Genomic DNA, 17300 nt, shown 5'->3' with positions numbered 1-17300 from the left:
TATCAAACTTATGCAAAACTTATTTATATTATAACGCCAGCCCCACTAAATATTTTCTATAAAATCTCAAATATATAAATTATTTGTCTATCTTATTATATTTGTCTAAATATATTTATCTGGCTTGTTATCTTATATAAGCGTGAAAGAGAAGCTAGCTCCATTTTTTTAAATATCTGAAAATAATAAAAAAAACTAAAGGCATTTTCAAAAAAACTTTATTTTACTCTTTTATCACTTAAAGTTCGAAACAAAATACAATAAATTAGGATGCCTAGTAATAGTTTTAATTTCACTATACACAACGAGAACAGGGAGAAGCCTTTTAACTGTTTACATTTGAATGTTTATGTTTTCTCCAGATAATGAGATGTCCAAAGCAAGGAAAGAAGTTCAGCAGGTTTTATTACGTAACAGCCTCTGCTTTGTGTATGTAAAGGAAATGTGTATGCTTTTCGCCGGCTTCAGAACCGGTTTTTGTTTAAATTCAGAGCAAAAAAAAGTTTAACCCATTAACGCCTGAAATTTTAATATGCTGTGACGCAAAAAAAGCTACTATTAAAAAATTGATTATTTTTTCAACTAAATGAATATTTCTTTTCTATAAGCTACTACTTAATTTTTTAAAGGAATAAAAAACATTTCCTTTATGTCAAAACAGTCATTTCCAAATTAGACGAATTCTCCTAGAATTCTCGCAATTCCCGTAACGTATATGTTACGCTAGATCAAAATGGGTTAACTTAGCTACTTCACAAAATAAAAATTTGACCAGTTGTCCATTCACTTGATACAATATGGAGAAAGAAAATGTTTTACTCAGTAAGGAGAATGGAACATGCTTTAGCAAGATAATAAAAGAGGGAAGATAAGTAACAGGTGAGAGAGGCTTGGGGGATTTCCAGTGTGCAAGAATATGGAAGGGATGCTAACATGTTTCTTATCTCATTTTTATTATTATCTGATTCAAGCTTGTTCCTCTTTTCCTATTGGTTAAATCACTTTTTCCTTATTGTATGATGCTTTTAACTTTGTTTTGCCATTTATTAATCGGACAACTGAGAAAGGTTTTTGTTTACTGAACCAAAAATAAAGTACAGTTTGTCTACGATAATAACGCCCCAACGAATTCTTTCACCGACTCGAGTCAAAAACTGTCCTAAACAGTGACCCCAAACCCCTACTTGAAAAAGTTATACCTCGTTACCATAGTCACCGCCACGGTTCCAGACGAATGGCTAGGAGAGTTCTTACTTTAGACAAACTATATGTCCATTTTTATAACTTTATTAGTGCTTTATTCCCATTGTTTTACTTTATTCATACATAATACAAAGTATGCCTTATCCTCATTTGGACACCACTGTGTAAACGAGAAAAAATTTCTGTTAAAATTACCGTAATGTATGATAATGATATCATTGATTAAAAAAAAAACATAAAATTACCACATTTTATCACATTTATCAAATTTTACTGCATTTTATCAAACAATATTTAATTCTTAATTTTACAAAAATCGTTACCAATGTGCTTTGGAAAAAATTGCCGCGTTTTTTGGTGTTTCCATGGAGCCAGAAACAAGATAAATTTTACCAAATTCTGGTAGTTTTAACCATCCTTTTTTTTCTGTGTATATTTGCTAATAGTAATTACGTTTTTTATATAATATATTTTTTAAAAATGCTTTTTTTTTCTACTTACTTTTTTTTTCTACTTAAAGCATGCACGGATGCAAACATTTTCAAAAAATAATAAAACCGAGAAAAAAAAGCTTTGTTTGATTAGAAGGGATTATCGAAGCGAAGGGATCATGCAACGTGATTTTGCAAGCTTTAAATACAGTTTTTTAGACCATCAATTTTCATACTCTCGAGCTTGTTCACTGACTCAATTTTCAATTCGTTTAATTAAAAATTCTTGATTAAAAATGCCCGTTGTTTAATGTAATTTGTATTGATTTAACATCGTTTCTATTAATTAAATGATAAGCCCTAACGTTTAAGGATTAAGATTTAAATTATTTTAAATAATGTTTAGAAACATCTGAGAAAATTAAATTATTCGAAAGCTATAAATACAATAAAAAAGACCTACTTGCAAACAAACTTATCTAGTAATATTCGTACTTTCTTTTAAAATGAAAGGGATTATCGAATTCAACAGTATATTAAAAGCAATGTTTTAAGAAATCCGAAATAATGAAACTATTTTTAAAAGCATCTCGATTATTGAGACATGCCTCGAAAAGGATGAACTAGACAACATCAAGCTAATTTTTGTGGCAGATTTAAAATAAATAAATAAATAGGTATTCATTATAGTTCCTTAGGTTTTGTCGTTTCTAAAATGCAATCTTTAATAGAATTCTTTATATAGGGTGTTCCATTTATCCGTAATATGATGTTTTTAGAATCCTCATTAAAATAAAATTTTCTGGTTAAAAAAATGAATAAAAAAACACAATTCGATGCTGCTAATAAAAACCAAAATATACCATATTTAAACCATTCATTTGGTAATGTTTCGGTTCATATGATGACGATTTACTAGACATTCCGGTTTTTAAAATTATAGTTTTCATTACCTCACATTTAATAAAAAATACAAAACTGAAAAGTACATTAATCGAAATAAATAGTTTTTATGCCCTGTTCTAAGGTATCATTAAAAATTACTAAATTTTGTCACATTTACCAAATTTTATAACATATTATGAAACCACATTTTACACTTATTTTTATCTGCACCAAAGCACTTCGATGAAATGTATCGAGCTTTTCGGTGTTCCCATAGAGTCGTAAACACAAAACCTTTTACCATATTCGGGTCAGTTTGACCATACATTTTTTTGGGGTAGTAACAGAAAATATATTCTGATATTACGAAAATTCCATAGTTATGGAAGAGTACACAAAAAAATTCTGGTAAAATTTTCGTAGTAAAGAAGACTTTAATTCTGGTTAATAACACCAAAATATACGATATTTAAACCATTCCGTTCATATGGTTGCGGTTTATCGGAAATTCTGGTTTTCAGAATCATAGTTCTTATCACCACGCATCTAGTAGCAAAAATCTGAAAAGCAAATTTAACAGAAAAAAAATATTTTTATACCTTTTCATAAGGTTCACGATGAAATTGTCAAATTTTTCCACAAATGCCAAATTTCAACATATTTATATGAAGAAATATTTTGTGTTTAATTTTACCAAAATCATTACCAAAACGTTTCGGTAAAAATTACCGTGCTTTTTGGTGCTCCTGTAGAGTCAGAATCACGGTAAACATTACCGTATTCTGGTAAACCACACTTTTTCGCAGTGTATGAATAAGCTTATAAAGATTCTTCTCTTTTTACTTGAACATTTCAAACCAATCCTGGCAATTTTATCAAATTTTGTACTAGAAATTCTATCATACTAGCTTAACACCGAGCTGTACATTCTGATATAAAATTTTGCGACTTTTATGATTTCAAATATCAAGTATTTGCTTTGAAGTATCAAATAAAAATAATAAAAACAACATGATAGAAATAAATAAACTCTAATTACTTAAAAACTCATTTCTATTTTAAAAGTTGTTTTTTGGCGGCATGCATCCTACTTCATAAAACATGGTTTTGTAAGTAATTATAATTTTTTCAATATTATTGTTGGTTGTAGTTCATTTACGTCACACTAGAGCTGCACAATGGGTTATTGGCGACTGTCTGGGAAACATACCAGAGGATGATCCGAAGACATGCCATCACAATTTTGATCCTCTGCAGAGGAGATGGTACCCCCGCTTCGGTAGCTCAACTACCTGCGTGCGAAGTTGAGCACCTTACGGTAGAACAGTTTAACGAGGACCAATACCTCCCACCCTCGGACCCTACGCAGACTGATCCAAGTGGTCAGTCATTAGTGATCAATTTTTGTATGTAATGATGCACTTAAAAGCATGCCAAACTTTAGCAATTATATTGTTCAACTTCTTGAAACCCTAAAACATTCTAAAGCATTCTTCTCTCTAAACATTCTCTTCTAAAACATTCTCCCTGCCAATAATATGGTTGTATTGTTTATATCCTTTAATTGTAGTACCAGATTACAGTTTTTAGTCCCTAAAACTGTATGGCATTATACCATATGTCATTTCACTCTGTAACATAATTTTTACATTAAAAAAAAAAACTAAATATTTCAGAGAAAAATATGAAAAAAAAACATGGAATTATGCTTGAAAAGTAGTTGGAAATTATTTAAACGTTTTAATATCTTCTTCATTAAAATCCATCTATAGGGATGATTCTAAGGCATGTCACATTCACAGGCATGTCTAAGGCATGTCATAGATTCACAGAAATTATATTTTTTAAATAAATTAGACAAAAATTGTTTTAAGTCTTCTTGCAATCCTTGAGCTGTATTTCGTTAATTTTGAGAATCATTTCTTTACGAAATCATGTGATTTGTGACAAAACGTGAACTCTTAAATATCTGACGAAAATGCTTCCTCAACTCGGAAATTCTTTGTTATGCATTAGGTTAGATAGTCAACTAAAATGGCTATACGATAGAAACTAGAATGGCGAAATAAGCCGTACGGGCTGTCTGGTGGTCAAGAAGCTAATCTCATTCCAGAAAGATCCCAGGTTGGAGTCCTGCTTCAGGAGTGCATATAATTTAACTCTCTCTCTCTCTCTCTCTCTCTCTCTCTCTCTCTCTTGGTTGTCTTAGCCTTCTTTTGGGTGACGTTGATCGACCCATATGGTGCCCACGAAAAAGTGATCAAATTTATAGCCCGTTAAATGCCCATAAGGCACTATGGGCATCTAACCTCGTGAGTTTTTTTTTTTTTCTTTTTGAAAAATAAAATGACGAAATATTTTTTTTTTTAATTTTGACGAAATATTTTTTTTAAATTTTGACGAAATTTGTTTCTTTGAAGAAGTGACGAAGCAAATACCTCGGAGCAAATACTAGGAAACGGTTTTATGATATTTGAGTATCCATTTTTAATAGTGTTCTTTTGATAATGTAGTCGTCTTTTATTTTCAAATTTTAATTCCTCTAAAAAAAGTCAGTCATTATTTAAGTAAATATTTTACATTCAGAAAATAACTTGTTAAATACTTTTTTCAAAATAGTTTAGCTGAAATTTTTTTTTCGATATACTCAAGGAAAAGTGCAATGATTTTATTAATTCTTTTTTCAGTAATTATTAAGAAATTATTCTACAACAGCAAATACTTCGCAAACACCATAGTGAAATTATTACTTTTCTTAAAACCCAATACATTTATAGATTTTATTTCCAATTTTCATAGCTTGGTTTTACTTTTTTATTTACCTTTTGCACTTAAACAAAAAAATTGAAATAATGAAAAGATGTTGTGCTTAAAAATCTTAAATTGTGAAAAAAAGTTAAATCAAGATTTTTAAGCTGATAAAATGGCGCTTTTCTGCTCAATAAAAAATTACAAATTTCTAAAAATGCATGTTTGAGTTTTTTAGTTTGTAATACTATACGTGATCGTGAATGTTGCAGGTAATGATATTAAGGATTTAATTAAAAAAAACGAAGACAAGAAACTAAATCTTTGGTAAATTCATATTTTTAATCAGGTTGTTTTTAATTAAAATTTTTAAAGCAGTGAAAAATCCTCATTGAAAAAGGAGCATTATTAAACTTTTACTAATAGAAAAAAGGTTATGTTTCTTATATAATGTTTCGTAGCACTAATTCTTTATTTCGGATTTTCTTAATTAATATTTTGTGTGTTTTTCCCGATATTTAAAGCCAGCTTTTAAATAGTTCAAAAATAAAATTGCAACATTTTTTTTTTCAAATATAAAAAGTTATTTTTTCAATACTTTAATCTTTATAAAAAGGTTTGATAAGGAATTTTTTATTTCATTCTAATTTAATCTCCAAACAAATTGGCAGAAAAATTGTTTATTAAATGTTAGAATATAAATCATGTTAAACATTCCCAAAAGAAAAATTTCGAAATTGATTTTAATTTTTCAAATGATTTTAATTAGATCGAAACTGATTTTAATGAGATGTTTTTTGAAAAGTAAAAATGTTTGAAAACTGCTTATTTATTTTATCATAATAAAAGTTATTAGTGTTTGTAATTATAAAAATAAATGATAAAGAAATTAGCAAATTTAGATTAATGAGATTTTTAAGCACATCAAATTCAAAGTTTATATAATAGTTCAAATTAATGCATTATAAATGAAATTCGTTAGTTTTTAAAGTTGCAGTTAGTTAACATAAGCTCACAAAAAATTTCTGGCCCCTAAAAGATTACGAAAGTAATATTTAATACTATATAATACTACATTATACATTTAAATTAATGAGATTTTTAAGAACATCAAATTTATAGTATATATTATAATTTAAATTAATGCATTATAAAGAAATTCGTCAGTTTTTAAAGTTGCAGTTAGTTAACATAAGCTCAAACAAGCTCACAAAACACTGCTAATCCTTAAAAAAATCACAAAAGTATTATTTAATACTACGTTAGTCTAATTCTGTACTTGATAACAGTGTTAAAAAGATTAGGACTGGAATTGAAAAGGGGTTTGCAAGTACGCATTTAGTTTAACCAATGAGAACTCAAATCCACCAGAATATGGTAAAATTTACCGTGTTTCTGGCTCTATGAGAACACCATGAAGCTCAGTAATTTTAACCGAAGTGCTTTGATAATGATTTTGGAAAATTTAACAATAATATATGTTTTATATTAGGATAAGATTTGGCAATTTTATAGGATAAGATTTGGCAATACTTTAGAACATGGCATAAAAACCATTCATTCGGTTTCATTAATTTTCAGCTTTGTATTCTTTTTCTAAATGTGAGGAAATAAAAACTATATTTTTGGAAACCAGAAGTTTCAGTAAACCGTTAACATGTGAACGAAAAATTACCAAATGGTTTAAATACCGTGTATTTTAGTTTTATTAACCAGAATTATTCCTTTTTCAGAAATAACGTTATCATACAGCACGGTAATTTTACCTGTATTTTTGTCTGCGCTGAGTATTTGATAGCTCCGATTTGTTGAGACGCTGTCGACATTTCGGCATTTTTTCTCGTTGTTCCAGAATATTCCACAGATCTTTTTCAAAGTTTAAGTCAGGTGATTTCGCAGGCTGATTGTGCTATAATAAGATACGTGTATTCATAAAACAAGTCACATATTGTTTCAGCCCGAAGTACACAAGTATTGTAATCTTAAATATGAATATTTATAGAATACTCTTCATGAATATGTTGATTGAAAAGCAATAGCTGATTATTTAGAATATTAGAAAAATATGCTGATTCATGTTTGTCGCCACATCAGTGAGCGAGCTCAGTCTATAATAAGAAAAACATCCCTAAGACAGCACAGAATTAGATCAGCAATGTTGAAATCTTATGATTAGATTAGTTTTTTTGTTCAGTGACCCTTATTTCATACAATTTAAATAATTGGTGTAAAAACTAAGTCTTGTTCCTTAGCAGTGAATTACTCTGTCCGTTGCGAAAAATTACACTAATATTTCCAATCATTGTTCTGGGATTGGAAATATTAGTGTATTGGAACATTGGGGTTGTGTGATCTAAAAGAAATTGTAGCCTAATGGTTGTTTAAAAACTAAAGAAAAGTTAAAAAACATAGTAAAAAAGGAGCATGATTGAAAATTTTATGAGTTTTTATGAAAGTTTCTGAAAAAAAGCAACCAATTTTTATATTTACTATGATTCGACTGTGTGATTAGACACTTTACTACAAGTATAAGTTGAATCTAATATAAATGAGATTTAACGAAGTAGTTCCATCAGGCTTTTTTCACTAGCGAGCATATAAATAGCACTTGCTTATGTAAATTTTTAATTAATTTTTCCCAAAGCAACATTTTTAAATTCGCATACTCGATAACTTTAATTTTTCTTCAATTCAATTTTTTAGTCTTCGATCCTTTTAAGCTATTTGCAGCATATCTGAAAGATTTTAAATCTTTCATAAACGTAAATAAAACTTTTCAGTAATGATTGCTGAATAATTAAGTATCTCCAATTATCCTCTTCTTATCTTTGCGTTCTCTTTTTGTTTTTGTTCATCAGAAATGATTTAATATGACATTAAATTATATTACGTTGAATATGTAATATCACACAATTTTTTAACATGAGTCTGCTACGATTTAAACCGAATCCGTCCCTAAATCTTAATCTAATCAGAAAGTTCAATTATCTTCCAAATCTTACAAAAATGGCATACAAAATACATTTTGGCAGATCTTTGGGCAGATGATTTAATTATCAACTATAAAATTTTCACTGAATGTGACGTCACGCATGTGTGTGGAAACTGATTGGCTTCTGAATCGACAAATGCTATAATATACTTACGATGACGTCTCTTGAAGGTATCCAATTAAATGCTATCGTTAATTGTATCTATAAATAGTTTGTTCTTAGGCATATTGGATTTTAAAACATAAATATATTTATAGTCATTTTTAGCAATATTCGTTATTAATTATAGCCATAACTATTTATATTAAGTTAAGCACTGCGTAAATTTGCGATAGTCTTATCATGGTCCAAAGTCGGGCTACATTTTCACTTAAAGGAATCCTTTTTGAACTTGATTATACTATGGTATGAACCAATTTGAGTGGAAATGTGATTTAATTTTGCACCTAAATGAATTTGCAGAAATTCTATTGTATTTTGGTTTAAGGTAACCGATATTATGTTTCAACGTTAAACCGATTTTCTGTAAATGGGTACACGGTAAATTCCAATTGTTCTTTCAGTCAAATCCGTAAATCACTTCAATATTTAAAAAACCGAAAGTTTCTTTTAAACACGAAATATAAGAAGTATTAATATTATAGCTAAAATACAATAATGGGATATAAAAATTAATTTTTAACTCACCAGAAGTCAAATTGAAAAATACCTGTTCACAATTCTTCTGGCAATTTACGATATTGTATACCTTTAAATTATGTTACGAATTTAATCACAGCGCAAATATTTTGCATATATGGTAAATTACATGGTATACGCAATAAATCTTTTAGTCAAATTGGTAACTCAATTTAATGTCTAAAAAAAATTATTAAACGTGAAATATAAGAAGTGTTAATATAAGAATTAAATTATAATAATGAGATATAAATTTCTTTTTTAACTCACCAGAAATCAGATCTTCACAAATTTTCCCGGCAATTTAAGATATTGTATTACTTTAAATTATGTTATGAATTTAATCGCAGCGTAAATATTTTAAACTGACAACAAAACGGGAAATTTGAGTGAAAGTTTACAATCTCAAAACTTCCTACACAAATATATATAATCGATCTTCACAAAAATGAAAAAAATTGCTTTTGCGATCTTTGGCCGATTCTTAAAAAAAGAATTCATTTTTTTTGGAGGAAACACATGAATAAATCATAACCGTTGGAAGTGGATACGAGTCTTACTAAAAAGTGACAGGTAAAATGAAGAACGACAAGTGTTTTCTTTTTTTATACATGATTTAAGGCATTCTGTCATACCTTATATCGAAGTCATTTTTATAACTTTTACTTATTTTGGATTTTGAATTCGCCCTCATTTTTTCACAAATACATCCGTCATTTTGGAAATCAGATAAAATAACTTTTCATATAACTTATCAAAAAGGTTTTCCTGTCATTACTTTCATTAGAATTTTAATATAATAATATCATCATTTTATGACTATTTGCAAAATAAATTATGCAACCAACAAATAGTAATCGAAAAAATTCAGATTTCATCGTATATTATTTCAAAATTAATGTTTCTTATTCTTTCACTAAATGCGCTGCTTATAATTCCAGCAGATTTTTCAAGATATGCTTATATACTACATTGCACATCAAAACATACCATTGACCATTTTTTTATCTTACCATTATATTACCATTATTTGACCAAAAGTACCATTAGATTATTTTACCTTTGTTAAAATGTTTAAAAGCTTCGAACTCACTCAGTGCCTCGACAGCCAGAGGGCCAAGGCAAAGCCTGCTAGAGAAGAGCAGAGGCTCTTCTCTAGGAGCCTTTGGCCAAGGCCTACTGTGCCCATCTCAGTTTTCTTGACCTGGGCTCTGGGGCGCAGAAGCAGATGTTCCGATCAGGTGGTCAGCCGAACGCGGAAACCCCAGTGTTTAGTTTCCAAGCATGCTTGGTACTCATTTATTACTGAAAGGATGAAAGGCTGAGTCAACCCTGCCCAACCCGAGGATCGAACCCAGGACCTGTGGCACGGCAGCGCGAAGCGCTACCACTCAGCCACCGGGCGTTGTTAAAGCTTCTACACATGGAAAAAATTTTGGTTCAATTAACGTATCGTGTGGTAAGGAAATTCTTGTAAAAAAAATACCATTATTCAGGTAATAAAAGAAAAATATGCAATATTTAAACCATTCCTTTGGTAATCTTTCTACTCATATGGTATCGGCTTACTGGAAATTCTAGTTTTCAAAATTTTAGTTCTTATTACCACGCATTTAGTAGCGAATAAAAAAATGAAAAATAAATTTAACCGAATAAATGGTCCATTTCCATTTCGATTCCATTTCCATTTCGATTCCAAAGATCCATTTTCGATTGTAAATGTTAGTTATAACAGAATTTTATTGTATAACGTTTAAAATAATAAAACTATTCAAAGTAAGATTATATTGCAAAAAATTGTGAAAAGATATTTTTTTTTACATATTGTCAATAAGACTTTTTATTTACCTAATCTTTTACAATGAAGCTTTAGTTGTTTAAATTACGATTTTAATTTAAAAGAACGTAGAACAAATATGATTAGAAATCATGACGTGTGCCAAGGAGTTGTTAATCAAAATTAATTTTGTTGAACAAGTCTGAAACGGTAAAGAAATAAAAAAGAAGAGAAGTAAAAGAATAGTAAACCTTCTACAAAAAAAAATTATGACAAAATTAATTTTTTGTTCCATATTGTCAATAATTTAAAGAGATATTATGTTTGCGTTAGAGATTACGCTGCGATGATAACAATAAAACAACTACAACAAACCAACGCGACAACTAAAGTTACAATGAAGCTTTAGTTGTTCAAAAATACGATTTCAATTTAAATAAACGTTGAGGAATTGCAAATCATGTCATTAGTCAAAATCATGTCATTAGTAAAAGAGTAATAAATCAAGATTAATTATGTTCAGCGAGTCTTGAGTTATCGAGTCTTGAGCGGTAAAGAAACAAACAAGGAAATAGGTAAAAGAGTAGTAAGCATCCAACAAAAAATTATGAAAAGATTAATTTTTTGTTTCATATTATCAAGAATGTAAAGATACATTATGTTCACATTATCTTCTACAAAATAGCCTTAATTGTTTAAAATTATGTTTAATTTTAATAAACGTTGAGGAATTACAAATTTGATATAAAATCATGTCATTTTTCAAAGAGTAGTTAATCAAAATTGGTTTTGTTAAGCAAGTCTGAAACAGTAAAGAAATAAAAAAAAAGTAGTAAACATGCAACAAAAAATTATGAAAAAGTTAATTTTTTGTTACATATTATCAATAATTTAAAGAGACATTATGTTTACTTTATCTTCTACAATGAAACTTCAGTTGTTTAAAATTACGATTTTAATTTAAATGAAAGTTGAGGGATTATAAATTTGATTAGCAATCATTTCAATTGTCAAAGAGTAGTTAATCTAAATAAGTTTTGTTTAGCGAGGCTTGGGTTATCAACAAAGAAACAAAGAAGTAAAAGAGTAGTAAGCAGATTTATTTCTGAAGAACAAAGATACGTTGGTTTCGGAAATATATTATTGATTGATAGAAAATGTTTATAGATGAACTGCTCTTTTATTTATAACAAACCATGCTGTGAGCTTCCAAATATAGAATAAAATCTGCAGAACTTAATCTTGTGATTAGACACTTAAGAAATATGCCCTGGGAAAAAGTACGGTCGAAACGACGATAATATTGAACTTATTGTGTTTATGGTTCTATGTGAGCAAGAAAAAGCTCTATGGTTTTTACCGAAGCGGCTTTGGTAATGATTGTGGTTAAATTAACAAAAGAAGATAGTTTTATAATATGTGATAAAAATTTATTAGTGTGGTAAAATTTGGTGTAATTTTATCATGTTATTTTAGAGCATGGCATAAAAACCATTTATTTTGTTAAATTTACTTTTCAATTATGCATTTTTACTAAATGGGCTGTAATAAGAACTATAAATTTGAAAACCATAATTTCCGATAAATCGTTACCATATTAACGGAACATTACCATATTAAATACCGTATATTTTGGCTTTTATTACCAGATTTATGTTGTTTTTACCAGAAATGTCAAAACCATACAGTATGGTTATTTTGCCAGAAACAATTTCTCAGTTTAGTTTTTACGGAGTGAAGTTTTTAGATATGCATAATGAATCATATGGGCATAATGACGAATTTAAAAAAGAAATACACAACTACTCCAAACATGTTTAGCGTTTATTTTCTACCAAATACATTGGAAGAGAAATAAATTAGGAAAAATTCTTATTGTAAAGTAGGAAATTATAATAGCTATTGCATTAAGTTGGCTTTAAATATCCGAGTTGGTCTTTGGACTAGCTTGATAGTACAATCACGTTTTCAGATTTATTAAACAAATTTAAGCGTATTGTCTAACGGAAATTAGCTGCTGAAGCATTTTTAAAAATTTAGTTCAGTTTTTTTCTGAAGAAAGGTATATCACTTGAAAAACATTTTTAAGCCTTCGTTTTTAAACTCAACTCAATTGATTTTGAATTTCAGAAGAAAGATTAAAGAAAACGTATACGTTTAGGCATTTAAATGCTTGTAAAAGTTTTTGGCATTTTTTGAAAAGAATTAAAATTCGTATACTCTCTTTAAAACTTTTTAAATTTTAGTGCAATATTTTTTTAAATAGTATTTTAAATCGAAGTAATTTCTTTCTCTAACTCGAAAAAATTTCATGTAAAATTTAATGTGCTTGTATAAAAATGACATTTCTGGTTTTAAAAAAAAATAATGATTCCGATAGTAAAATAGTAAAACCAAAACACTACTTAAACCATTCATTTGATATTTTTTCCATTTGTATGTTGAAGGTTTGGTATGGTAATGGTAAAGGATTTTAAATGAAAAAAAAATGTACTTAATTCTCTGCTCTTGAAACACTATCCTTACTATGTATTTTAAACTTGTGTAGGAAATAAATTGATAATCACCTATAAGTAAATGTTAAATAAAGAATCCGTTGTTATTTAAACACTAACATTTACCGTCATATAACTACTTTAGTATTGGTATAATCCATCGTTACCTGAATTAATGATTTCAATTAAGCTTTATTTAATACACAGTTATTTATACAGTCCTTGTTTAATGTTTATGCAGATACTGTATACACAGTATAAATTCGGAAAAAAACAGTCCTTGTTTGTATACGGAAAAAAAAATTCTGGTAAATATACCGTACTTGTATAGCAATGATAGTTCATATAAAAAAACTTAATTCTGGTTAATAAAGCCAACATATGTGGCATTTTAACCATTTATTTGGTAAATTTTTCGTTCATATGGTAAAAATTTACTGGAAATTCTGGCTTTCAAAATTATAGTTCATAATATAACACATTTAGTAAAAAATACAAAACTGAAAAGTATATACAATTGAATAAATAGCTTTTATGCCACGTTCTAAGGTATCATGATAAAATTTCCGAATTATATTACATATACCGAATTTCGTAACATAATATAAAACAATATTTTATTGCTAATTTTACCAAAATCATTACCATAGCGTTTCGGTAAAAATTACCGAGCTTTTTGGTGTTCCCGTAGATTCAGAAACACGATAAAATTTACCATATTCAGGTAGTTTTGACTATATTTTCAATGCACTATAAGGGTTTTTTATTACTTTCTTTCCTTAAATAATGATAAAATTACTAAGTTTTCTTAAATAAACATTTGCTATCTGACATTGTAGTCTTAATGCATATTTATCAAAAACATTAATACATTGTAATGTATGCAATTATCACATAATTCCTAATACATTCACCCCAAAGAAGATTAGCTTTCTATTTTCAAGATATATAAATAAATTAAATGTTAAATAAACATATTTTATCGATTACATTTTATTCTGGATTATATTTGCATGGTGTAAAAATGCTCCAGTAATAGTTTTGAGTCGTTATTATAATAATAGTTTCATTTTTATGCAAAAGCTGCGTTCTTGTTTGTCGTATTAAATCCTTTAAAAAAAGAAATTTTTATGTTTTAAAATGTAATCACTTTTTTAGTAAATTTTGTCTCAATAAAACAGTTTTACAACTAACAGTTATAACACATTACCACTATTTAAATCAAATAATATGTATTTCGTTTTTTTATAAAAATATTTTATTTTTAGCTTTTAAACTAACAAAATATATAAATAGACAATTTATTTAATCTTTTTCAGTTATTGAGAAGTTATTAAAAAAAATTTTAAATGCATTTATTTGTTAAATCTCTTCGTAGTATATTTTTTGATATAATATCTTAAAAATATTATATTTTTAGCAACAATTTTATCTTTACAAACAATAATTTTAGTGTGTTTTAACCTTTCGAAGAGTACTATTATCTGATCTCTCTTTTACGAAGGAAAGCATATGAAAAGTGAAAGAGAAGGATTCTTAAAAATCCTCTCTTATTTTTCTCAAATTTTTTTTTCAAAAAGGAAACATTTTATCTCAAAAATGCTTCCAAAAGTTCAAAGAAAGCGAGGTTCAAAGGAAATGAATAAAATACAAAGTATTCTTTATTGAATGCCTTAAAACAGATGTTCGCAAGTGATGTTTCGCGGAACCCTAAGGTTCCTTTGAAGAATTAAAGGGGTTCAGCGAGTTTTATAGCCAATGATTTGTTTTGAAACCTCTGATTATATTAAAATACAACCTATAACTCATAAATACTTAAGCCTTTCGGTTGCTTTTGTGAAATTATTTTAAGTAAAATATCAATGAAAGAAAAATGGCATTTTTTTAAAAGAAATATAATGTTTCCAGTAACAATATATTAAACAAATTATGAAAAGAATATGCATTTATAAAGTATTGTATTAATATTTCTTATCGCGCTTTTCAAATATATTTCCTTAATAACCATTATCCACGTTCATAGCAGGTTATTTTAATTTTCCTTTCGAAGTAAAGCATAATTCGGCTTATTTTATTCATTTTCTGCTCATGTATAAAAACCAAAAGTAAATTCATTACTAGACTAGATTTAGCACAAGGACTATAAATTTAACTGTCGGACATAAAACCTAATTTAAAATTATTAATTATAAAACGATGAAAAATCCTCATTCCTCTAATTAACCTTTTGGTGTTCCATGTTGTAGCATCATCTGTGGTCCGCGTGTTCTACCAGCCATAAGCAAAAGATTAAATATTTTAAAAATAGACTTCTACAGGTTAAAACGTTAACAATTATCTTAATTTTATTTATTAAGTCAGGATTCCACCGAAAAAAGGAAGATTACTCTGGGCTCCGTAGCCGAAAAAAATTAGGCACCGCTGCCTTAAAAGATTTTTTTTTTTTTTTTTTTTTTTTTTTTTTTTTTTTTTTTTTTTTTTTTTTTNTTTTTTTTTTTGTATTTCCGATGCCACAGAAGAAAATCAAAAAATATTTTTAAAAAAAACACTTTTTTATCGATAAGCAGACTAAAAGTGTTTCAAATATTAAACACATTTTTGGAATATAATTCAAGTCACTTTTAAAATGTTAAGCCAAACAACTAAATTTTTAAGCCAAATAACTAAACTTTTAAGCCAATAAGCAAAACTAAATGTGCTATTAATTTTTTTTTATTATTATTATATTTTTTTTGTAATTGGATAAAAAAAAATTTAACAAAATTTTTTTAGTTAAATAACAAAATTTATTTTTTCCTTCCTTAAACATTTTAAACCAGTCGAAATTTTTTTAAATGAATGTAAAAAAAGGAAGAAAAAAAAGCTGCCCAGTGTTAGAAAGGAACTAAGCAATTAAATTGTAAAAAGATTGGAGTAATTCAGCGTCATTTGTTTACCGTTGCACAACGACATGACATCATTATTTCAGTGTCCGTTGTTTCTTTGAAGTTGATTTCATAATTATAAACATAATTATATTCAACTCACAGATTCTTCTTTACGAACGATACCAGCAGGTTTCAAGAAATAAAAAACAAAAACAGAATACACTTAACTTCGAGAAAGCACTGTTGAAATCGACAGGAAACTGTCTGAAAACACAAGAAAATGTTAATGTTTCCAAAACAGTGAAGTAAGGCGTTGTTGTCATTTTTTCATAGGTCAAAACGTGTTTAAGGTTGACTAAGATGATAAGATATGAATGAAAAGTGAATTTTTGTGGCATGTGATACTTACGCGATCGGATGAATCTATTTATGAGTCCTAGAGTCAGCGTGCGGTGTTAATTGTAATCAAAAAGTGCGTCACTAATGTAACAGGTGTTAATTTTACTGGTGTGTCTTCCTTCAAGGTCACTATCTTCCGTTCTTTCCTACTTAGGTTTTGGTAAGTTGTTTTACGTTTCAGTAGCTGTTTCACTGTTTTAGTTGTAAGTTAAATTGCCTCATTTCAAAAAAGTGTTAGAATTCAGATGCTTTTACATCTAATGTACTTATAACTAATTGCAAATAGAAAACGTATGTAATAAGTCAGTAATGTTTAAACAATTACTTATATTAGTATACTGAAATACATTAGTGATATTAAAATAATTGAAATTTAACAGTATATCAAAGAGAATGGTAAAACTTAATATTTATTATTATTAAATGATATTAAGAACAATCAAATTAATAATAGTAACATTATTAATAATAAATAACTATAAATGTAATAAGGAATAAGTTGCTAAATTTTTATATTTGGAAAATGCGTAAAAATTCTAATACAAAATTTACAATAAAAATGCTTATAATGATAATGGCAAATATAAAATGGCTATGCTGAATAGTTAATATTTAAACAATTACTTCTATTAGAATGTTGAAAATGAATTAGTGATATTAAAATAATGAGTGAAAGTTCTACTTAACATTACCTATATTAAAGAAATGCAAAATCGTATAATTAATGTTGTTAAATTATATTACTTGCTGTGATATTACTAATTTATAATGTTATCAATTTTGTAGTGATATTATAATCAATTATAAAATTATTAAAAACATAT

At 27.7% G+C, this 17300-nt stretch overlaps 1 protein-coding gene across 2 annotated transcripts in view; it reads left to right on the top strand.

The window, feature by feature from the left end:
- Positions 1–17300, top strand: part of LOC107455118 (complexin-like) — a 210748-nt gene that overhangs the window by 70763 nt on the left and 122685 nt on the right. The window contains exon 1 of one of the 2 annotated variants that reach the window (XM_043041064.2): positions 16499–16636. The exons of the other annotated variant lie outside the window; for it this stretch is intronic. The gene's annotated coding sequence lies outside the window, so the exon portion shown is untranslated. Of the gene's footprint in view, positions 1–16498; positions 16637–17300 lie in introns of those variants that run through there. 2 annotated transcript variants of the gene reach the window in all.

This window comes from Parasteatoda tepidariorum, chromosome X2, assembly GCF_043381705.1.
Source record: "Parasteatoda tepidariorum isolate YZ-2023 chromosome X2, CAS_Ptep_4.0, whole genome shotgun sequence".
Taxonomy (NCBI): domain Eukaryota; kingdom Metazoa; phylum Arthropoda; class Arachnida; order Araneae; family Theridiidae; genus Parasteatoda; species Parasteatoda tepidariorum.
The sequence above is the reverse complement of the archived record's forward strand: the minus strand, read 5'-3'. Positions and strand labels throughout refer to the sequence as shown.